The sequence below is a fragment of the Anopheles merus genome, chromosome 2R, assembly GCF_017562075.2.
Source record: "Anopheles merus strain MAF chromosome 2R, AmerM5.1, whole genome shotgun sequence".
Classification (NCBI taxonomy): Eukaryota; Metazoa; Arthropoda; class Insecta; order Diptera; family Culicidae; genus Anopheles; species Anopheles merus.
In genome coordinates, this window is record NC_054082.1 from 47,959,816 (window position 1) to 47,985,024 (window position 25,209).

The 25,209-nt window shown below is 41.0% G+C and overlaps 1 protein-coding gene and 1 long non-coding RNA gene across 2 annotated transcripts in view; one reads left to right on the forward strand and one right to left on the reverse strand.

Moving 5' to 3' along the window:
* LOC121603537 (homeobox protein prospero) overlaps nucleotides 1-882 on the reverse strand; it is a 132,371-nt gene extending 131,489 nt beyond the window's left edge. The window contains exon 1 of the mRNA XM_041932394.1: nucleotides 757-882. The gene's annotated coding sequence lies outside the window, so the exon portion shown is untranslated. The remainder of the gene's footprint in view (nucleotides 1-756) is intronic.
* LOC121603538 overlaps nucleotides 1-25,209 on the forward strand; it is a 43,220-nt gene that overhangs the window by 15,400 nt on the left and 2,611 nt on the right. The window lies entirely within an intron of this gene.

The following is a 25,209-nucleotide window of genomic DNA, read 5'->3' on the forward strand; positions in this document are numbered from 1 at the left end:
AAATGTAGGTGAGAGTGAAAACATTAAACAGCACATTGATAAACCATCAGACAGTGCGAAAAAAGAAACCAGTAAAATTTAAAAAGGTCACACGGGAAAAGTATGGACCCGGTACGCGAGGAGGTGATGGAAAGCGCGGCAAACCTGGCTGCGAATGCATATTGCCAAAAAATCAGCCACATTGGCGTCGCTGGCTGCTGGATAGTATTTTGCTTATTTTGGTCGTTTTTTTCCAGCGGCAGTGTAGCACATTATTATGTATAATTAAAAAAATAATATGACACACCTTCCCTTGCCCCTCCGTGTTCAACCCTCCCCCCTACCCAACAACCCCCACCCACCCTCACTCCACTGGTTTTTTTCCCGCTCACTTCTTGTATATCAGCAGGCGCCCTCCTTCCTCCTGTCGAACCGTCGGCGCAGCACATTCGGCCAAGGTGGGAACGGATGCAGAGGATGCACCGTTTTTATAATGATATATTTTTGGGCATTTTATTCATTTTCATGCCTGCCTCATTCCGAAGAGACACGAGGGACAGTGCACGTGTAGGCAAGGCAAGTACACAAGGCCGACAATGTCGAGCGGGTTTCGTGAGAATCGTGCCCAGCAACACGTTGGAGCCCGGTAAAGCGTTTGTTCACATTTTGCCGACTACCATCTTAATTCACTAACGTTTTCTTGACTGGTCACTCGGGGCCGGGGTTTCGCTCTTGCACACCCCTAAACCTTCGCCCCCAAATACGGCCACTACTTACCGGACTGTCTGTAGCGCACTGTTTATTATTTCCCATAGAATTTTTCACTCTTGTACATTGATTTGATTGATTAAAAGCACCACAAACAGGACAAAAAATTGCACCGGAAAAACTTATAACAAATGAAATGCAGTAATCAACTCCACTGGGTTCTAATGGACGCGTTCCAAAATTTCGCAACGCGTCGCGTACTCGGGGTATTTCTTGGGATCGCGAACGCAAAGCATCGTGCCAGCGCGGCGCGCATCATCGATGAGGCCACCGAAAGTGCCGCGGATTTTCGCGCTCACCAACACATGCTCACCGAACAGCGGCGCACTTTTTTCCCACCCATTGCCAACCACGCGGGACTGTTCGCCCCCGAGCTTGGGCCTTGTGCGTTAGTTAGGTCGTTTTGGTATTGTGTACGCGTATGAGACACACGGTATCTCTTTCTCGCCGGTTTTGCTTTCGCTTGGCGCAGGAATGCCATCCCTTCTGCAGGCCGTCGAGTTTTCGCTTATGTACTCGCGAACGGCAAAATAGCGACTCATTTTTTACTCGTTTGGTCGATTGTAGCGTCCCTGAATATTTTTTTGCCTTTCTTCTCTACAATTGCTCAAAATCACCCGCACAAAATGACGCGAGTGCCCAAGCGGTGGTCGGTAGATGAGGATTTTTTTTTCTTTCCACCCCAAATTTCACACCACCACCACAACCAAGGGGTGCTGTTGTGTGGGGTCCCGATGTCCCTGACCGACCAATGGGCGACCCACACACAAATATTACTTCATCTTCGTCCACATGAGGATATGAGGTTTCATGTGCGTAGCATAGTATGTAGTTAGGGTGGGATGGCCTTCCGCTTACCCTCCTCCATCCTGACGCTAACATACGCGCGTATACATGTACATATCTACGAGCGACGCTATTCCAAAAACATTGTTGTCACCGGACGGATGGCGATGGGTAGCTGAAGAGTCCAGGTTGTCGGTGGAAATTAAGGGTGGACGGGTGAAAAAAAAACGACCACCCAGAATTGCGAGACTCACACAAGTCTCACCTGGGGGTAGCGCGCGTGTTTGCGAATGCTTTGCTCCGCATTCGGAGGATATTTGTCTCGCAGACTCGCTACATCGACATCGTGCACGATTCCTGGCGAAAGTCGGCGTAAGCGAGCGCGCTCTAGTGTTCAGCAGCGGAAGCTCTAGCGTTCAGTCACCAGCGGCACCGACTTCTAGCGCTTTCTGTCATATTATGGTGCTAATGAGATGGGTTTCCATTGATGAGGTAATTTTACAAAGAACAATTAAAATATTGGACAATTTTGAGACAAAAATTAACATAATTGTGAGTTTTTCACCAATATATTGTTTCTTCCATTTGTATAGCTACAATGCCTAAACTTAAAATCCTAGAATAACTTGTCCCGATTAGATCTCATCCAAATCCAGCCTCCGTATAGAAGGATGATATTAATTATTCAGAAAGAACGGCTTCGGCCGTATTGCTTATAGAAGGATGATAGTTGTTTGCAAATCTATAAATAAAATTGCGTATTACTTGTCGATAGAGCTCCATGTTCCCCGAGCTGGATATGATTATGTTTATTTTGCACTCCTTTCATCATGAACAGAAGAATTTTCATTAATCATCGATTTCACAACCATCGAGTCAAATCAATTTGAGTAGGGAATGTAGAAACACTTGTGTGAGAATGTGTTTAAACATGCGTAGATGCATGATGCACTATTGCCAATATGTGCACTTTGCATGACAGCATCTCTATGTTCCAATAATATTGTTTATAAGCGACGCTTCTATAAGGGACACTCACGGTTATTGCGTTATACCGAAAGAAAATTGACATCAATGTTTGATCTAAGTTTGATCAATGAACTGAGAGGTTACTTGATAAACAATGTTACTGGTGCATAGTTGAAAATGGTGTTGAAGAATGGTAGGTTCTTTATATTTGTGTTTGAATCTAAAAGACGTGCGCTATACCATTTGAGCTTTACTTTTCAATACAAGTCAGAGTCACGTTTGTTTTTACTTTTAATTGTTTGATAGCTACATGTATAGAGAGTTAGATGTCACACGTCGCATGTGCGTCACTAAGGCGTTCCTTTTTATTCCTGAGGTTATAAGATTTTTTTCCAGCAAACTATTCCACGCTTACGCTAGAGTCAGCATAATAGTCAAATTGCATTTTCATGAGCATTACGGTTTAGCAATCCGTTAAGGGCAGTCGCCGTTGTAAGTAGTTACAAAATTATTAGAATAATGATTCAAAAAAAACACCCCTTTACTGAGAATGTGAAAGTGTTTATGTATCGGATCAGAACCAAGCAGTAGACAAAAAAGTCTAACCATAGTATGTAAAACATTTACCTAAGCACAGTACACGGACACAAACAAACCGTTTTCGAGTGTATCATCCATCACCAGCGGTGATGCAAAAAAGCAGGAAAAGGCATGTACTTTTTGCAAAATATTCAAAATATAACAAACGGACACACACACATATACGACTGCAAAATTGGGGAGAAAGGGGATAGAAAAGCCTTCCGATGTGAAGAAGAAGCTGAGATAAAGGGCAAATATAAAGAGAATGGAAAAATATCACAGCAATTTTATATCACCTTGTGCACCGGCAGAAGGTTATAAAACAGTGAACAACGCCAAACCAAACTGGAAGCGAAACAGAGAAGCACCAGTAGCGTCCTCAACAGAGCCCCCAACAACAGTGCGCCCATGACCGGTGGAGTACTGGGGAAAAAGCGAACGAGAATCGTAACCTGAAAATCTACGCTCCAAACGAACAACGAAAAAGGTGGAAAAAAGAAATATGGCCGAAATGGTTAGAAAAAACCAAACGGCAACGAGCGACGAGTCGACGAAAAAAAGACTAATTTTTAAGCTCCACCTACATTGCGACTGGGATTGGTTAGAAAAAAGACGACGGAAAATTTCAAACAGCCAGCGCGCGATGTTTTTTTTTTTCCGTCGGCTGGAACCATGCCTTGTGTTTTCCCCCTTTTTCTCGTCGCTCGCATTTATTACTAGCGTGAAAGAGCTACCACACCACCGCGCGTACAGCTCTCGCAGGAAAAGGGGTGTTAGTCGGTGGGCGCAGTCAGTGAGAGGGTGAAGCGTTTTGCAACTGTAGTTGCGCCATACATTGGTGAGCACGCAACGCCAGCAGCAGTAGGATCAGCAAACCATTTTTCCCTTTTGCCCGCGCCAGGAAATGCGCACCTTTGCTGATGGTGTGTTTGTGTTAGAGTGCGCTGGTGTGCGTGATGTAGCAGCCGGCCATCACTGTTCGAAGCAGCAGGAGGGTGGCAAATATGGCGAGGGTAGATTGAGAGTTATTTTTTTGTTTATCCCGCAGTTTTGGAATGGCGCTCGCATCCTTGCTTCACCGATCGATTCCTCAGAGAAGGTACTCATTTTCCACCATTCTTTCAGTAATGTACAACTCTAGTGGTGAGCACTCTCCTGTATCGGTCACCTTTCGACGAACCAAGTTTTATTTTCGCTTATTGCAAACCATGTTTTCCTTGCGCAATCACTAACACAACGCTGTATTTGAATGTGTTTGTAGAGCTGCCGAAGAATGGGAGTGCGCGCGCACGCGTTTGCGTTCGCTTCCGAGCCCTGGCAACCATTTTTGTGTGTTTAGCAGGCAGGTTTACCCTTAGCACATTACACCCGCTCACACCCGCACCCCCACTGGACCGTATGATGACAAGGGTGAGGAATGGCGTCTCGGACAAGGAACCGAGATTACCTTCTAGCATTTTGTTTTTTTTTGAAACAGGAGGAAATTTGTTGCAAATAGGAGACGCAAATCCCAACGGTAAGGATGCGACGGTGAAGTAACTCATTATTTCCGACCAGCAGAATGTTGCCAATGTCCTTTCGAGTTGCTACTTTACCTCTGCCAAGCGTTCCTTGATGCAGAAAGTAAACGTGTACGTCTGTATGTGTGTGAAAGCTGATAACTTCTGCTTTCTATAGGGAAGTTTGTTTTCATTTATTTTCTTACCTTTCCCTTAGTCCGTCGTTAAACAAACGAAACTATATGCAGAAGCGCCACACTACATAAGGAAAGGTACTTCATGTGTTGGTGCAGCTCACCATTTTGGTAGCACGGCTGCCGTGCTAGCTAAGGGCGCATGGTTTGGGACCGTTTGTATAATTATTGATTTTATTGATGACAAATATATTTATTCATTTCGAGCTCGGGCCGGAAACTGTTTGGGAAAGGAATGGGGGAGCATGCAGGCAAAAAGAAAAGCGGACAAGTTGAACCACCTGATAAACGTGGTCGTTTTCTTCACTTTTGCAAACAGAAACAAAAGGTGCGCACGGACACAGTTAGGTAAGGAGAGCACATCGACATCCTGCTGCGAGGGGAAAACGGGGACGATGGTGTCGGCTGTCGATTGAAAATCAATAGCTCAATGGCTTTAATCGAAACAAATGAGATTCCACATCATAGTTTAATAATTGGGTAATGATTGGACCGTGCTTTAAACGATGCCATTTTTCGTTCGAAGCGCCATGAATTTATTTGAAGGTTGAATATGTTATCCAAGGCTGGTCAAAATTATCCATTTTCCATTAATAGTATCAGTGCGTAGAAATGCAATATAATACTTAATATTTAAATTATTAATGAAATGAAAAATTGAGATTGGAGCATTTGTAAATTTATACAATTCTAGAAAAAAGTATGAATATTTCATTTTCGCACGGCCATATTGAGCATGTTGATTATGATCAGAAAAAATACTGTAAAGAAAAATATTAACGTAATTCTGTAGTGCTGTTGAATAACGTAATTAATTTCCCATTTGTTTTTGAACTTCAATGACAATGGCTTTTATATTTTATTTTGTTAATACTCCAAATAACATAGTTACTTAATGATGGACCTATTGTAAACTGTTATTGTCATTATAAATTATTGATATTGATTGAATGATGAAAAAACTTTCTCGACAAGATGAAAATCATTAAGACGATAAAGCGTTATATTAGAAGGACCCGCCGGTTCTTAAAAGGCGGACATGTAAACTAGTAGACTTCTTTTTCTTTTTTTATTTGGCGTAAACGTTATACGCCCGTACAGGTTGGCTTTCGAGGCTTTAGTTAGTAGCATGCACGCCATGTTCCGATTGTTTCAAACTAGAACTCCTATTTTCAATTGAATGAATCATTCAATCAATTGACAAAGGCAATAACAACATAACTGTCGAAAAAAGGACAAGGATCGTCAAACAAAATAAGCTTTGTAGACAGTGTATATTATCTTAATATGGAAGTTATGTTTGCTTGCGTCATCAATTTATTGAGAAACTATCATTAGGATGTTAAAAATCAAGGCAACAAATCTAATGTAAAAGTACTGCTATCAAATTCGAAACAGAATAAAGAGCAATACCTACACATTATGTAAATTTCCTTCAAAAATCATTAAAAATGTCTGTAACTATGTTGAAAATAGTTTAAAAAAAAATAAGTTTTTTTGTTGATTTTGTTTTACGAGTTAAAATATTTTGCAAGTCATTAACGATGGATGTTTTATTTGCTGTATACCCAATACAGAATGTTTGCAAGTTTTGCAAGTTGTTTTGAAACTATTGTTTTTAACCAACACATTTAATAAATTGTTCACAAATCAGTATTGCAAAGCAAAAAAAAACCTTGAAACTAATTTTATTCTAAATTTGTTAGTATATTACAAAAAATGTGTTGCTATTATTAATTCCAAACTTTTTTCATTTATTTAAAATGGATTAAACGTTTGTTTTTCTTTGACGTACGTACCTTCATAATGTTGTTGGTCATTACACGTTTCCTAGACTTAAATGAGAATATTTAGGGGTATAACCATTTATGATCAGTTTTATTTGTTTATGTATTTTATTGTTCTATATATCCCTAATATCTGGGGTCTCTTTAAGTTTTCAGGGTGAGCAGGTAGTTTTAGAATACTAAACAATAACATTTATATATTTTTTTTTGCAATCTCTACTTTAAACAAATGTTTATATCAAAATGAAATCTTGAATTTTTCTTGCCAGCCATTCACTCCTTATTAACATTAGAACGACCCTATGTATTTCATGTTGCTCTCTATGTAAAGTTCTTTACATTTTTGCTGTGAATCGGTAGTGTAGCCTACCTAATCAGTAAGCACCACCATACTGTATACTGGATTATAAATGAACGCCAGCTTTGCTATCTCACCTCGTTCGTTTATCAGCTTTTCCAAGTCTTACACCATTTACCTACCAACCAGCGCAGCTAAGTAATGCAGAGAATCGCACGATAAAATACACAACATTCAAGTTAAAACAAACGAAACAAGCAAACCCGCACTCAAAGCCACTCGGTCGCAGATAAATTCTCGAAAAATATCTGCGGGCGATACTGCAGCACTACTGGGCCGTGGTCATACACCTCATAGCCCACTGGTTCGTAGCAGACACCAGGGCAAACGAGGCTAACAGTTGCGCCCGGGGGTTTAAAAGGTATACGGTGCAAATAGTTACAGATATTTGAAGTAATTAGTTATTCTTATCTTTTTGCCCTCCCTCTGAACGGTAAAACTATACGAGGCGGTAAAGTTGTAGCTGGCAAAGGGCGGTTATTCCCCTAAGGTTAAAGGATGTTTTAGAGCACCTGAGAATGGATGGTAATTTGAACGTAGTTTTGAACTGGAATCAAAATTGTACTAAATTGTGCGATGAAATAGTTTTGAAAAGGACGTATTTCGTTTAGAATCGCCTGTTTCGTTTTGGTACATCAAGAAAAACAATTTTTTTTCTACATACTTAGCATACTATCGAACGAGCATGTTTGAAAACACACAATGAATGCAATTTCTAGCTAAACTACCCTTAAAACAACTAAAACATCAACCATCATAGTTCATACAACATGCAAATGTTCAATTGGAATAATTTCACTGAACCCAGTCAGGAGCGCGAATCAATGCAAGTCACTGAGATCTTTCGTGTGTGTGTGTGTGTGTTAGGCAACAAAAAACAGACGGCTAAGCGTTGCAGCAGCGCATGCAAGTGCATACATGCAGACCCCGTGCATCCCTATGTCGTTCGCTTTTCGCGTGCAGCTGCGGAAGACACCACCGTGTCAAGGAAAATGAAGATACCGAAACCAGCTTCTAACCTCCGGAGGGAAACATAATCCTTCCCTCGAATTAAAGCGAGAAAAACGGCTCTTGAACGCGTGAGGAAGTGCACGGTTGGCGCGAGATTTGTTCGCGCGTTCGCATTTTCCGCACGCTCGTTTATTTTTTGTCCTCAGTCCCGGTTTTTTCCCACTACCGATGCCATACACACAAAAACAACAACAACTACGGCAAAAAGTGCAATCGCTTCATACGCTGGCACTGCAGGGCGAACAGGAAGGGGAGATCGTATTCAGGTATCTGCGGTGGCAGGTTGGCAGGTCGTGATGAAACGGCCATCAGTGAAAAGGCCTGATTTTATGCCACTCCGCCCCAAGTGGACGCTGCAGTCGAACCTAAGCATCTGTGCATGTGTGTGTTCGTGCCGGTGTGTGTGTGTGTGTGTCATCCGATCGTTAGGCAGGGCTTTTATCTTCACACTGCACCGGCCAACCCATTATTCTCTCGCAAGCATACCGTGTTTTTCCCTCCCCAAATGCTGACCATGCATGGTGGCTGCATGATGACGCGAGACAGTGACGTTCGCATTTTCTATTTTTACCCGCGGATCGCGGAACCTCGCGAATGCACTCGAATGATGGAGTGTGGGTATGGAAAGAAGGGATTGCAGATCGTTTTTTACCGAAATTTTCATCCTTACTTTCCGTCTAATACCTTTTATTCAGCTGCATATCGTGACGGCCAACGTTCTGTCGGAGCCTTCTTTGTTGGGGCTCAATTTTTTCTTAAAATGAATGGCAATTGACAGAAAAAAAACAGTAACAGGTCCTGGAGTGTCTTATCCCCCATCAAATGCAGTTCATATATCAGACTTATTCATACAATTCAAAAATTAAAATTGATAGTTCTTGTATTTTGTTATGATTCTTTAAAGTATTTTACAAAGTTTTCGATTAATTTATAAATTAGTATCAAGAACGAAAAGAACTCAATTGTTGCAATCAGAAAATCAGAATAAAAAAAAAACAAATGTCTCATTAGTGTAGGAACCGTAGGAAGAAATTTAAAAGAATCAGAATATCTTCAACGTATCATACCGTATTGCAAACCTTTTCATCGAAATTCCCAAACATAATACTATCTCACGTCTGCACTCGTCCGAACATTGCATCGATGCTGCACAAAACATTCCAACCCAAATGCATGTCTTGTGAATTCTACCTAAACAAAAAACAAAAAAGACCAACTACCATTCTTCCTGCAACAGTGGCATGGTTCAAGAGAATCGCGCCGTAGGACGCACCGTGCCTGCGACAGGATTTGCAGTCCTATGCTCTTTCTTTCTTTTCGGCAGCAGGAGAATCTGACGTTCACTTTTAATCGAATTCGCGATGTTTAGATTGCCTCTCGTCCGCTTCTTCGCGTGCCTGTGCCCAACCCGCACTACAAAGAGCATAGCTGTGTAACCCCAACCATCGCATGCATCCTGGCGCAAAACGCGACGGAAAATCTCGCTTCCGCGAGGCATTAATCTAAAGGGGCATATTTTTGTTCATTGCATCGGCGCTCATCTTGCAGCGCGTTTTTCAAGAATGAAGCCTGATTGGGTGCATCCATTGAATGCGGGAACATTGGAAAGGTGGACTGTTTTGCATGCGTTTTTGTTTTGGTTTATTCGTCTTCGCCATCTCGGGCCCTTTTGGGAAGGTAGTGAATAAACGCGAACGGAATAAAAAAACGCTCTCACCCACGTACACTGCATGTGCAGCTGCAATCGCTAGAAAAGCGAAACCAATGCACACGTTGGTAGCAAGACCAGATCCAGGACAAAGCATGGATACCAGGTGTGCTCGAAAAATGCACTTTATTCGCATTTGCGTGGCTCTTTAGGTACGTAGTAAAAGGAATAGATAACCCTCCCATTCGCTGGCGAAGCGGACGAATTGTGTGCCAGAAGGCTTTTCTCTTTTATTAGCACAGCCCTTTCGCGTACGATGGATGTTCAGCCGCTGCCAATCCTCGGGTAAAGAAAGTATCAGTTTTAGAGCGTGCGAAGAGGCACAGAATACCGCGATATCCGCGATACAGCTCGCGAAAACTAATGGCACCGTCTATCATCCAACCATATGGGATTGGATCGTGATACCGTTTGTCTGCGCTTCATGGCTGTAGGCAACGCATGCATTTAGACATGCATAACGAATAGCATTTCTTCGACGTATAGGTTAAGGATTTTGTACACTGTTTTTTTAGGCGCTTGAATAAAACCTTCTTCCCAGTGTTGTAGGCTTTTGTTTCCTTTGAGAGGTAAACAAGTAGATGTACGAGAATTGGAGCAGTGACAAAATGCAGTATTTTTTATATCAAAAGTTTATTACGCATTGGGACCAAAATTACAATAACACCGTAATTAAACTTTCTTCAAATTTCTTAAACTTTCTCATTTAATATTGGAAAACGGTTACTAAATGTTTAAAATTGCTTACGAATAAAATGATTTTGACCTTTCAAAATCTATACATTTTAAAACAAGATATTGTGAAATACAGTGTCACTGTAGTGTTTTGTATTTTGTGTGTTAACACTTTGACGGCTGCACACTTCGCACTCGTTTCTTTACCAGGCGCCGCAGCAATTATTCTAACGAAAACTGCGTGGTTCGTCGGGGTGTTATGTTGTTCTATTCTGTTTAAAGTAATTTGGGCAGGATTCAGCTGTGAAATGTATTTGCTATAGCAATAAAAATGCCGTTAAATAATGAAAAACGCAGTATACAATAAACTGCGAGAAGCGAAAAACTACATCGCACCACAGTGGTGTGCTCGGCCGTCAACCAATGTTTTCTTCATCGCACTTCAGTGATGTGCGTGACCGTTAAAGTGTTAATATTCATATACATCCAATAATGCATTCAACTTCCTCTGGTCTATTCAAGCCGAATTCAATAAGTTTAAATGGATTGTCTACCAATCTCTCATCGGTGTGGTCCCGTGGTACAGTCGTCAACTCGTACGACTCAGTAACATGCCCGTCATTGGTTTAAACCCAGAATGGACGGACGGACCGTCTCCCCGTAACAAGGATTTGACTATTCGACTGTGTGGTAATGAATTAAAACTCGAAGGCCTGTATAGGTCGGCATACAGCATGTCTGCGAAGGACACCAAATAGGAGAAGAAGATCAATCTCTCATGAGCTTTACTTTCATCTGTCGTTTAAAGCACCGTTGTTTTTTGGCTGCGAAAGTTAGGGTTGAATTTAAAAATTAGGAAACATTATCATCGTGTTATTGACCCAAATGAGCGAGATTAAATAAAGATATCTCGTCATTTAGAGCTGCAGCAAATGAGCGGAACATAAACAAAACGACATACAGAATGAATGAAAAATAAAATAAAATTGTAAGCAAACAAATTTGCGCCCACACTTGCACTGGCAGTGTCACAGGCGTCCTTCACCTAGAGTGGTTTTGTGATGCTTTTTAATTGAACGTTTCGTGCAGTTCAACCGGCATCGATGCATACTGATGCATCGAGACGGCGAGTTGTTCCGCGCACGCCGGTCGTTCGTAAAACAAACATAGTCACATGCACACATTCACATCACAGAAAAGGGCCAGAGCCGATGGTGGACGAATGGTTTCGTACAATGCTTTATTCGGCATGCTACGATAGCAGCAAAGGATGCAACAATGATACCTCAGAGTTTTTTTTGCGTATGATTTTCTCGTAACCAGGTGTGTCAAAGTTGCAGGCTTGAAAAACCATGAAATTAATTGTTGTGGCTTTGGGCGGTATTTAGAAGGCGGAATGTATTACATGGTTTGCTTAGTTTTTTTTTTCATTCATTTTAAGAGATTCTTTATACTCTATGATTTCCATACTTTGTTTAACCCTTTCACGATCATAAGATTTCGAAGGGTGAAGAAGCCAAAACTATTGTGAATATAAAGTAAAATAATTTTTCCAAAAAGTTATTTTATTTATAATTCGCTCATAAATCCATTTGGCTCCATCAAATATACTTTAGTTTGACATTATGTCGGTAAAACTATCGATTCGATAATAATTCAAGAACCATGTAAGAGAAAAAAACCTTTGGTCATGAAAGTGTCGAACAACGAGTCGAATGGTTGGAATGAATTACTTGTTATGAAACTACCACCTTGTATTTTTGGACACACTTTACTTTCATGGCAAATTATTTTAGTCTGGGTGTTGGAATCTCGCGTTCCAACTACCTGCCATAAACGGGACGTTTTAAAACGAGCGACCAGTACACGAACAAGGCACGAAGCGTAACAGAAAAAAAGCGTTAAAAAGGGCCGCAAGATAGGAACGAGCCCTTTTCTAAACCAATCGCGGAAAAACGGACAAATTTTTTGGCGCGTAAAAGTACAATAAATCGTTTTTGGCAAGAAATTTAATCCGCCTTGGTTTTAGTTCCCAACACTGGCCCTTCATCCATTTCTTTAAGTGAATGCATTTTTAATTGTCTTTCTGTTTAAATTTCTGTTTTACAAAGTTAGACATTTCTGTTTCACATTGTACAGAATACAGCTCAGCAGCTGTTTCTAAATTTATGCGATGCCTGTCTATTTCACTCGTCAAAAAATAATCATACACATTTTACAATTTTTCTCCATTTATTGGTCCTATCATTCAAGCCAGAAAATCTGAAATGACAGGCCAATGGAACCATTTCTATCATCCGGTTTGTATCCATTTAACAGTTACTTTCCACCACATTGTGTTCAAACAAATATGTACTTAATTTTTTTAGTACTATTAGAATTGAGGAAACCAATAAATTTGTTTTATGATGTGTTTTTGGGTATACATTTTGTGATGAGTTATCACATTTTCCTCCAATTATAACTCTAAGGAATTAATGGTCCGCTGATGAAGACATGGGCGTGCCCATTTCCATTGCTAAACGCATGCTATTTAATTGAACTGTCAGTCAACCATGGACGTTTAGCGTTTAACTAAACAGCATGATAAAAAGCGTCTGGAAATAGTTGTAATGTGAATTAGACAGCAATAAAAATATACCAATACAATAAATCAAGCTCAATCAATAATATTTGTCATGAAATTACATAAAGGTAGTTCTTTTTTCCGATTGAAAAGGGGCATAGTAATTTAAATAATTTGAAAAATCAAATCAAATAATCTCTTGAAAGAATGTTGATGGTTCAGACAAATTAAAATCAATCATTCGTGAGCTTACCTAATCAAGCGACGAGTCGGAGTTTGTTGTCTAATTTTTAATGCTGAAATAATTTTAGCTGAAGCAGATTAGCTTAGCTAATCTGAGGGTTCGTATTAAACGTATGTTTTTGTATCAAGTGTTGACATGATTTTAGCCACAACCCCAAATAAATAGCTGATTAGAATCTATACCTGCCATTTCACAATGGGCATTTGCCGGGATGAAATTCAAAAAATCAACTTTGTAATAGCGCAATTCCAAATAATAGGTTTTAATACTAAGGGTTAAGCTAAGAAAAATACCAAATATGAGCTCTTTATCTTTTCTGGTTTTCTATAAAAAACCTTTCAAAGTCGAGATTTGTTAAAAAAACGCAGAAAATTTTTCACTTTTTTGGAAAACTTTGAACCTTTGTAACTTTTTCAAATATGAACCGATTTTGATAAGTTTAGACATTTTAAAAAGGATATTTGGTCAGCTTTAAAAATACATTAAAGATTTTGAGTTAAGTTAATTTTTTGCAAAAATATACGATAATAACTGAAGAAACTTCCTAAAAAATTTCATCATTTTAATTTTTGACATGATGCCATTATGAAAGTGGCGTAGAGTGGCGTTGTCTCATATATGTCACATAATAGTGTAATATATATACTATCAATCTGTGAAGAAATATTCTGCGAAAGTTTGCGAACGCGAATTTTATTCAAGTTTTTTCACATCAACTTTTTCTAAAAACAGACACATACGCAACTAGGCGGCTCCATAGGAGCCTAGTGTAGCGTATTTAGTGTATTCCACAAAACTATATTCTACGTGATTTTAATTTCCATTACGAAGCTGTGTATCTTAGTTTCAGCTCATGTACTTATCTAAAATGTAAATTTCTATTCTAACCTAACTTTATTATTAAATATAATGAAGCAAATCAGAACCAAATAACTTTTGGTCCTACTCCAGATTATCGACGGAATGCACCAGCATCTATTGGCGTTTTGGGAGAAGAAACTCCCAAAAGTGATGACAAACTAAATATAAGGATAGAGGGGAGTATGCTACAAAGAATATTTTGCAAGAAAGAAAATGCATCCAGAAGGACATTTTGTATAATGAGCTGTATTCCTCTGATTCGTTAACCAATTCAATATCAGTAGCTACACGCACTAAAACAAAGACAGAGTTTAACTTTACAAATGAAGTAAATACTTTGTTTGTAGCTATTGTTGAACTCTGATTTTTTCGGATAGTTGTAAAACCAAGAACATACAATGTTTAGTTTTATCACCCCTTCTGAAGGTAGTACAGGACTTGGAAAAGTATAGAATGAATATTCAAAGACAAACAATATGAGCTGCTTTTCATTATGAATTTGGGAAGTACTTTATTTCAATGTACCTGCTCTATCTAATTATTTAAATGCCTTTATTCATGTCTTTAGAAATGAGAACTAGACGTCAGGAGCTTGTAATAGCATCCACCTAAGTTGTGTATGTCAAATTTTAATATTTGTACTACCTATGAGTAAAAGTGATGAAAATTAGCTACAACTGTCCTATACAAAGCAGAAAATTATATCTTATTCAAAATTATTATGTTTTGTTCATATATTATGAAACATTACAGTATATTTTAATATGGTTTATACTATTAGAAACAACAAATACAAGAAAAAAAACACACAAAATTAATAAAATTAAGCAAAGGTCCCTTAAAACACTATTTTATGTAGCGCCACCTGGTGGTATGGATGCGAACTACATATAAAATGTTATTTACTATCATAACTCTTTACTACAAACGATAAAAACTAACAATTTCTGGAAAAATAATTTTATCCCGAAATTTGTTCTAAACTGCCCATTGTGCATTGGTAGATTATCCTAAATTTTCGCATAACGAGTAAAAACATTACTTATATTTTTACTCCATGAATTCCTGTAAAAGTGTTGTCAAACATTCATGAGTTTAATGTAAACAGAATATAAACACATTAAATCTGACAAACCTGGATATTGCATTTTTTTCTTTGCAAATACACTCTCTTCCCGAGTTAGGCTGTTAATATATTCCTGAAACATCAGTTTGACTTGAATATTCACCCAAGTAGAATACCACTAATTAGCGGGTATTTTTGAATTCAATAACAAATACTCGTTTTAAATTCTCAAATAAACATGTAAGAGTATTGGTCACACCTGAGTTATCAAAATTAATAATATATGAGAAATTAAACCATTCTTAATGATCAATAAATAATAAAGTACAGGAGCTGTCAAATTTGACAAAGTACGTTTTTATAAATCCATGTGAGTCGATAACTGTGTAACTTGTAACTTAGAAAAAGACTACTGTACTTGTATGTTTAAAGAAGATCATATAATGAAAGGCATATATTTTTCTTTTAGTATATGCAAGGATATTCTTAATGATCTTTTTCCATGTTGCGTTTCACATAAATTATACCAAACAGTGCAAATCTTCTCAACGCAACACGTTTAACAAAGAATAACATACGTTTTACGATTCAATTTCATAATTCAATTTTAATTATCTTTGCATTAAAAAGCGATCTAGTGCTCGCAAGACCACTCCGAAGAAAAGGTAGCGTTATTATTTTGCCCTCATCGTATAGTACTGAAAATGATTTGCATAAATTGTCCGCTATCAGTTCGCTACCACCGAGAGTGTCCGATGACGGGCGGTCATTGTTTGGCTTAGAAAATGAGCCACCCGGCGTACCATCGCATATGGATGTGCTGCCCCAGCAGAAGATGTCGATTGTTGGCATCAGTAGGAGCGGTAGGTTCGTTTCTCGTGCCATTGCCAACACACGAACCCTCATTCCCACGGCCAGGCTGAACCTAAAGCTATGTCGATCTTACTATACTCATGCGATATTTACTCTGTTCCAGCCGTGGTTGCCAAACCGCCCAACCCCAAAACAATCCTATCGCTGTGCACGTAACGCGATGTAGAGGGAGATGTTGTAAGAGAATATACGATTTGAAAACAAAAAATTCCTTACGACCACATTTCGGCGTTAGCGGAGGGTTGTGAGTTAGATTCAGAGCAACCCCAACGAAGAACATACACACGCACACACAAGTTCGTGCTCTATAAAAATAATACAAAAAGAAGGATTAAAAAAGTTTCTTTTATATCGTTCGGATAATTTGCAGTAACAACTGAGCTTGCCTGCCCTTCATTCAAAGGGGTGGGGGGGGGGGGTTCGAGGTCTTTTGGTAGAAAAACGCAACTGACAAAACTCGTCCGTCGTTTGGAAGGATTTGGTGAGTGTTGGTACGGCGCAGAAAAGGTTTTGGCAAACAACATAAACATGAGGAAAATGGCCCCAGCAACAGCAGCGCAAAAGCAGCAATGCTCTGGGCGATATGTTATGTGGCACAAGGGGGAGTTTGTAGGCCGGTAGACCGGCAGAACGTGCCACACAAAACCCTAGTCCCAAAAAATATTGCCTTTTGTGCCCTAATGCGAGAAGGGTTCGCCCTCCGAAAGGGAGGAAACCCACACCGTGTTCCAGTACATGGACAAAATAAAATAAATCCGAACTACATTGCGCCTTTCGCTATGACCGCAGCAGTAAAAGTTTTAGGATCCTTATTATGGTCGCCACCCTCACACACACACACACACACACACACACACACACACACACACACACACACACACACACACACACACACACACACACACACACACACACACACACACACACACACACACCACACACACACACACACACACACACACACACACACACACACACACACACACACACACACACACACACACACACAAACACACACACACACACACACACACACCTACATTCACAATCATGGTCACCAATGGCGTACGCTTCCGAGGTCCGGGGGGTTTCCTCCTGGCCGTATCGACCCACCCATTCCATGCTCGCTCGGCGCACTCGGCAAGAAGGTGGAGAGATTATTTCACAACCAACCGAACCAACCGGCCAGGTCCAACCCGGGACTCAGAGAATGAGTTCTTTTATGCTACAAATTTTGCCGACACATCACCCCATTCGGAAATTGCGCTCCGGCAAAAGAAAGCCGTTCCGGACGCAGGGAAAACTGTGCTGGTTCACATGCCGCGCGTTTAGAGATGCTAGCTAGTACGAGGAGAAGCGGTGCAGGGGCGGAAAGGCCGCGAGGGAGCATGAAGCTGGACAAAGATGAGCAAAGGTATCAGAAACATGTCAGAGAAATTTCCATTTATTTTCCTTAATTATTTGCGTACTTTTTTCCTACCATACGTGAGTGTGTGTGCGTGTGTGTGTATGGTGGGGGCATGTTCGTTGAGTTCGTCCGTCCTTCGGGCTATAACCAAGCAAAAGCAGAGGGGTTGTCTCTGAGGCGTAAAGGCAAGCGCAGAAGGAAGCCGCATTGGATGTTGTTGGAAAACAGCAATTTTTAAATCCACACGATTTAGCGTAATTATGATAAATGATACAGATATTCGCATTGTTTGCAAACTCACGGCGATAATGCGACAGCTAAGCGTTCTGGTATGCTGCTTTGTGACCGTTTGTTTAATTTTAAATTTAATTAGCGTTATTACTGCTTCCGCTTTAATGTTATGAGCTGTTTTCAGTTGTTTTAGGACAGAAAGATTTTGCATGAAAAGCGAAAAACAGTTTACGATTATTTGCCAGATGCTAAAGAAGCTGTTGCTGTTAGAGAAGTTCTACATGTTTTCATGAAGTCGAAAACTCAGATTCGATTTTTCAAATGGAAAATTGATATCATTTGCAACTGATACCAAATAACATGTTTTTTTTTAATTGTTAGTGATTATTTTTACGTAACACAAATTCTTCACTGTTAACGATTTTTTCCACAGAATAACACAGATGGATAGATCAACAATTTATAAACAGCGAAATATCTCTAAAATGTAGTATCTTCAAGATGAATTGTTTATTTAAAATAAACAATTTAATGGTCCTGTCATATTTCATGCATTTTATTTCTTTCTAGATGAAAATCTCCTTAAGGCGAATACTCTCTGAGCTGCACATTGACAAATATTTTGGTGAAAGGATGCCATGTTTTACCTTGATTTTTGGATACTTTATAGCAACACTTCTATTAGTTTTCCACAATATGAATATCTCTCTTAGCTAAGTCCGTTGATAGTTAACCTTAAATCTCTATCCTACTTACTTAATTATCCAGCGCTTCAATCGCTTGGCGCAGGAGTGTTCGAAACCGCTTACGGTCTCGCTCCTTCGTCCGCCAATCAAGGCCTTAATAGCGTACACCTCCACGCCATCTTGCCTTCTCAATTTGGGCCTACCATACCTCCTCTGTTCTTGTGGACGGCCTAAAAAGACTTTATGGGCTGGGTCGTCCGTTTCCATGCGTACAACATCGTCAGCCTACCGGAGCCTGGCGAGTTTGATACGTTGTACGACGGTACACCGTACATCTTGTATAACTCGTTGTTATAACAGCTCTTCCATTGTCGTTCCACACATACGGGGCCAAGGATCCTACTGAGCATCTTCATCTCGAACGCCACTAAGAGGGTTTCATTAGATTTGGACAGTGTCCATGTCTCAGAAGCGTATGGGCTATTTAGTACCAGCTTCGTTCGTCGCAACAGATTATTAGAGATGAACTGATTTCTCAGGCTGTAGAATGACTGCTATTGTCGTTACTGATCTTTGACCCGAGATAGGTGAATTCTGGGACGATTTTAAAAATGCATTCACCTATCTTGTTTTTGGTTTCACTGTATAGATATTTCACTGTACTTATATTTGACAGGTTTCACAAAATATTTTCATAATTTTTAATCAAACTTATAGGCTTGACCTTGATTTTGAATTCTTCTTCTTCTTCTTCTTCTTTGGCACAACAACCGTTGTCGGTCAAGGTCTGCCCAGCAGTGAAAGTGAGCTTTGCTTTTCAGTGCCGTATTGTTACCGTAGTAGAATAGTCAAGTCTTTCGTATGGGGACACGGTATATTCGAGGCTTAAAATATAGCGGATGAAGACGCCGTATTAATACCTTTGTCGAAAACATCACTTGACTAAATGAAATAAACACTGTAAATTTATTATTTTTGAAATAATTCGTCATTTTACTGTTGAAGTTATCAAGTAATTACTTTGAAGTAAACAAATACAACGCTTCCAATTATGATGATCCAAAAAACTGTAATTGCATTTTTTATTAAATCTTATCTTTCTTGCAAAAATAACCGAACCAATTGCATTTCACAAATCGATTACCCATTTCGATTTCATTACCCACTCACTGTTTTCAGCTGTATTTTTCTCTTACAATATCCTAATACCACGGCTGCCGGGGTCCAATCCAATACCTAACGCTATCATCAGTTCAATCGTATCACACCGATCGTGCTACAAGTTGCAAGAGAACACCGTTTTATCTTGGTTTGACCGCTCCTAATCCTTCCCCTGTTCGGGTTTGTGGGCAAAAGAAGATCCTCTCCGTGCTGAGGGGAGTATGGTTTTCCAGTGAATAAGCTTAGCTCGGGACCCTTGCTGGGTGTCTAGTGGTTCTAATAATGCAAGCGTTGCCAGCAGTAGACGTAGCACTATCTCATACGGTCTTGTCTCGCTGTGAATTTTATCCTTGCTCAACTGAAGCAAATGATCGAACCGACAAACGCGTTTGTATGAGCAGTAGGAAAGAGCTGGAAAGAGCTGGACCTACGCTTGAGGGATTTGGTGTCTTGTATGGACGCTCTCGGCTCCAACTCGGTCCGTCCAATAGCAACGTTGAACTCAGGCACGGAGCTCGGAGAAAAGTACTCCATCGCTTCTAGACGATGCTTGTCTAGAATGTCTAATGAAGGTACCCGGTGGCTCGATGTTGAAAATAAATTATGTTTAAAATTCTAATGAACAGAAAAGCGAGAACGGGAAACATAGCATGAGTGAAAAAAAAAAACTGGATAAAGTTTCACGTACCAAGCTGACGTGACATGTGGTCGAAGCGCACGAGGGTCCTGTGGTGGGAAAGAAAACGGTTGCGACGTTATTCTCAACGGCACTACAGGAAGGAAACGGCACTTTTATAATTTAAACTTTCACAGTAGCCGAGTTCAAGCGGACAGTCTGAAAGGAGGAAAGGTGGGGCCGCTTCTTCCTGAAGGAAATGAGGGGTTTTTGCATAGGGTTTCTAGTACATAGAAGGGAACAGTGCACCACCGAGATTCTCGAGATAGAACGAAACGCAACATACTATTCCCCATTTTATGGTGCGGTAAGAGGATGCGAAACTTCTCCAGAAACTGATAGCATCCCCGTACAATTGTGTACCATCGTGTACCAGGGACCCCCGAGAGATCGTATGAGAAGGAAGAGGAGGCGCAATGAAGCGGGGAAAAAAACTACCCGACACAAACGAAACCATTTATCTTAGTTTTTTCCACCATCTTCCGCATTTTCTCTCGTTTCGATGGCCACTTTCATTCAAGTGGACTCGGCAATGTGCGCACATTGGTACCGAAGATGGTACCGAGTCCTCGGTATGCAAACTGAGAGACTGATTTCCCCCCGGGGGTCTGAAGCGATCTGCTGTCTGCCCGGAAGAGGACCGCAAGCAGCAAAGTGCTGTTTTATTTATGGAGCAAAGTAAGCATTTTAATTTTTCATTATATTTTATGTAACTGCTTCGTTCAACTTTCGAATTAAATAAGTTACGCTAGCGAAAGGAATGGTTTCTGTTTGGGAATGACAGCAATGGAGAACAGGAACAGGAGTGGGTCGTGGTTCGGTTCGCTTTAAAAAGAGTTTGAGTTTTTCAAGCTTGGAGGTGGAAATTTAAGGATTGGTTATCTTGTTAGCTTTACTAAAAATGTGTTTAATTTACCTTTCAACAATAATTTGCTTCATGTTTGCAGTATAACAACATATAGAAAGAAAGCCATTCTGAACAGCTTTCCTTGGTACCCTTGGCAAAGATTTGAAATCATTTCTCGCATGTTGTGCAAATCAAAAATTTCCCAGCTTATTTGCGTACCAAACATCCTCCACGCCCTTCGTGCACTTTCTCCATAGAAACGCTCCGTACAATTCCTACTTGGTAGCGATTTCACACTCAAACCCGGCTGTCGAATTCAGCTCAAGCGAAGGATGAATATTTAAATATTATTTCACAACGCTTCACTCCACTAACCGTGTGCGTCTTGGTCGTAAGCAGAGCAAAGCAAACAAGATGGCGGGTGTCTACTATGGCCTGTTTTTGAAAACTCATTTTCCCAAAGTACGACCACCGTTCCCGATACACCTTTTCCCGGGCAACGGAACCCCGCCCCCACGGCTGGCCGTCCACACTTCTGGCACAATTTGCCCGCTCGCCCGGGTCGGCATTTGAATGCACGGAAAAGAAGCGCCCTTCACACACACACACTTCAAACGAGAGAGAGCACTCTAACCCTTTTCTAATTTGAATGAAAGAATCCACTGTGCGCTCGATGGGTTGATGAAAAGCTGTGGGTTGCCCTGACATCAAAACCCCTGCCCACCCCGATGCGAGAGGCAAAGGGTCGCGCGTTCACAAGCAAACGGCCGAGTGGGTCCGATTTTATATTTATAGAAGGGTAATTATGCTCATATCTAATGCATTGTAGATGTTTGAGGCCGGGCTCGTTTTGAAGGCGAATGAAGGATCGGCACACACTGACACCGATGATAGATGGATGCGGAGGTTTTTGGGTGCTCCGTGTTTAAAGAAGCGTTTGTTTTGAAAAATGGCCGAACGATGAGTTCTTTTTGTTGTTTATCGTGTAGAATGAATGGAGAATTAATTAATTTTAAAATACAGCACTAACCTGATTTCTGGTAAAACTGAGTTTTCATTTATTTTGCTAGGAGCTATGGACACAAAGCCAACTGGTATGAGTTGCCAAGTAAACGAATTCTCAAAGTTTTTTCTTCAGAGTCATTTTAAATAAAACATATATTTCCCACAACATCCGCAAAAGAAAACAACACCTTTCCTCTCACCTACAAAGCTGGGCCGAAATGAGAGGCACCGTAACTGACAAGCGTACTTCCATTAATCCCCTTTAACAGTACTACAAAGCTTCAAGAATTCTTTCGTTTCATTTTCCTCATCTCTCAGCCTCTCCAAATGCCATTCATGTCTTTGCTTCTCGAACGCAATGCTCTCGTGCTTGCGTGCAAAGACCATCAAATGGAAGGGAAACGCTGCAGGGACGCTGGGGTCTCCCTCCAACGCCAGAGACGCGCAATGACAACACAACGAAGGCAACCAGAACGAAGCATTTATCCAACGTTGTGGAGTTTGGAATGTGGCGGGTCGGCTAGGGTGCGGGTGCTGGTTAGATCGAGTTTGCAGACCATCGGATGGAAGATATATCCCTTTACTTTTATCCATCCCTTCTCCTTCCCCCAGCATGGTCTCCTCCTTCCGCCACCCACGCCCCCGTGTCGACTTCCATTTCGACCCCTTTTGCAAACGGATAAGGTGTTTCCTCTGTGTGACCGGTACGCTTATCTGCTTCTAAAATATACAGCGCCTGGCTAAAAAGATAGGAAAAATAAAACCCAAAACCGCCTTTCCGCCTTTGCCCATGCCGTTCATGCGTTTTTCATCTCGAACCCACCAGCCGACCTCGCTGTCATACCACCAGACGCTCCTAGGAAGGGAGGATAAAATCTGAGCTAGAACGAAGGCGAATCTAGCTTTCCAATCCCGGCACAAAACGCCGGACGCACAAGGGGGGAACGTAGTGAAGCGGAAGTTTTTGGGTCCGTGAGCGAGGAATGGGAGGGAAAAAGAAAAAGGAATAAAAACATTTCTAGAATATAAATTTTCGGCTTTCCGTTCTTCCCAACCCTCTTCATGCTAGCTGGTGGTCCGGGGGAAATGTGCTGGCTGCCAGGCAACGACCGGGCGAAAAGGGAGCAGCACTGGCGGTATGGCTTAGCCTCAAGCATTTCACCGACCACCTTCATCCTTTCCCCGCTTTCCAGCTCACTTCGTTTTTCTTTTCTTTTTCCCCTGTACCCCCCTGTGCCTCTCTCAGATGCTCTTACTCTCTTTCTCGCTCTTTCTAACACAAAACCCCTATTGCAAAACTCAACCCACTGGAAAAAGGGCGGATGTTCCAAAGCTCATTCCATTTAATTGCAGCACATTATTTCGGACGAAAGATCCCTTATCTGGCATCTACCTCGTGTGTGCTCCAGCCGTTGGTCAGTTCGGTCCGCCTGCTTGGAATTTGTTTTCCGTACCAAAGGAAGGCGGGGAGGGTTCGCAAGCTAGGGGGATGAGGAGCGAATGGAAACACGTTCCTGTTTTCATGTGGAGTGGGAGGAGGTGACCATGTGAGTGTGAGTGCGTCTGTGCGTCTGTGTGGGCATGTTAATTTCAACATGGCTGCAACGGGAACCGGACAGTAAAAGGGGTGAAATAAAGATGGTGCACGATTTCGTACGATCCTGAAACGACTACCAGGACGAGCTGGTGACGACGCAGTTTACTGCGACAGTGTGACTTAATACGTTTTCTCCCACCCATATTCACTCACCAACCCCTCTGAAGGGAGCCGGACATGGGGAGGGAAAGGAGGGAGGGTGGACACAAAGATGAAATTCTAGAGTAATATATGGTAGTGTGCGTAAGATTGTGCTCTATGTCTAGGCAGGCATACTGTGTGCTGGCCTTTTGGGTCGGATAGGGAAAGAAGCCCTCCGGTCCGACAAAACGTCAGGTGGAAGACGCCAGGGTTGGTTTAATGTTTGCCCGTTGGATGAACCGGAACTTGGCCGTACCGGCAGGGCGAATGGATACGAATGCTTGACGCCAACGCCTGGTGCGCTTGTAACACGGCCAGGACCTAAATATAATAGAGCTCTTTAGGGACAAAAACCGGCTGCGCTTGATTATGAATTCAGAGCAATCGGCATCGTGGATGGGACTCGGAGCGGTCAACCATTCCGGTCTGCTAGATGGTCGAAATGTGTGTAAACTGCCGGTCATATTAAATTCGCAAACTCTAATCAATAAATGTTTGTTTAAAAGCATTACATTGGAGCTGCAGTCGAATATGTTTGAGCGTTCTTGTCCGAGTCAAATAAACGTTTGATCGTTATTTCAATTCACTATTGCTCTATTTTTGTATCCAAAAAAGTCTTTCCTTCATGATTGGCATATTCTTTCGTTATGCCTTAAGGAACGCTCACGGACCATGACGCTTTTACATGAACGGAAATTGGTTCCCCATTTTTTCAGACTAAAGACTTCAATTGTGTTCCCCAGCAGTGCTGGGGGCTGCAGAACACAAGGCTGCCAGATATGTTTTCTTCTTTGGTGAGTGAGCTAAACGTACGGACACTGCGCAGATTACGGTAAACGGTGGAGAAAAGTGTTGGGGATTATATCTAGCATGTTTTATGCATGAGCTCGACTGTTTACCATCCCTCTGCCAGCAGCCATCAAGTACACTAAGGGCACAAAGGACTCTGTACTGAGGTAACAAAAGAAGGTGGAAAAAGGGATAGTCTAACTAAAGCTAGTTAACGTCCAAACCAAGACTCTATTCATTGTCCGACGAAACGGCAGCAGTCTAGGGTGGATGCTTGGGTATTGTGGTAGTGGTTTGATGCTGTGAGAAGGCCGGGTTTTAAACGAAAACAGACGCCATGTTTAATTATTTCTTCCATCTTACGCTTCAGTTATTTTCTGTTTCTTCTGTACAGAGTTATAGCGATGGAATAAGTTACAGAGAATTCTATGAAAATCTCGCACTGAACGATGCAATGGCATACTGAGAACAAAAATAAACGACTTGAAAAACTTCCTTAATGTTGTTTATAATGTTGTATTTTAGTTAATAAGTTGATAAGCATGTTCAAGAAACTCGCCAGACAATTTGCAAACTGTATATTTCGGAAACACTATCAGACATAAACATTTCAAATTCAGAACATTTTAATGCTTCAAATTGCTGAAATCTTTTTTCAGAAGATTTTAATGCTTCAAAACGTGAAAATATGCTACTCTTAAATATGCTATCCTCTAATTCGTGTATGATATTTCCATTGTGT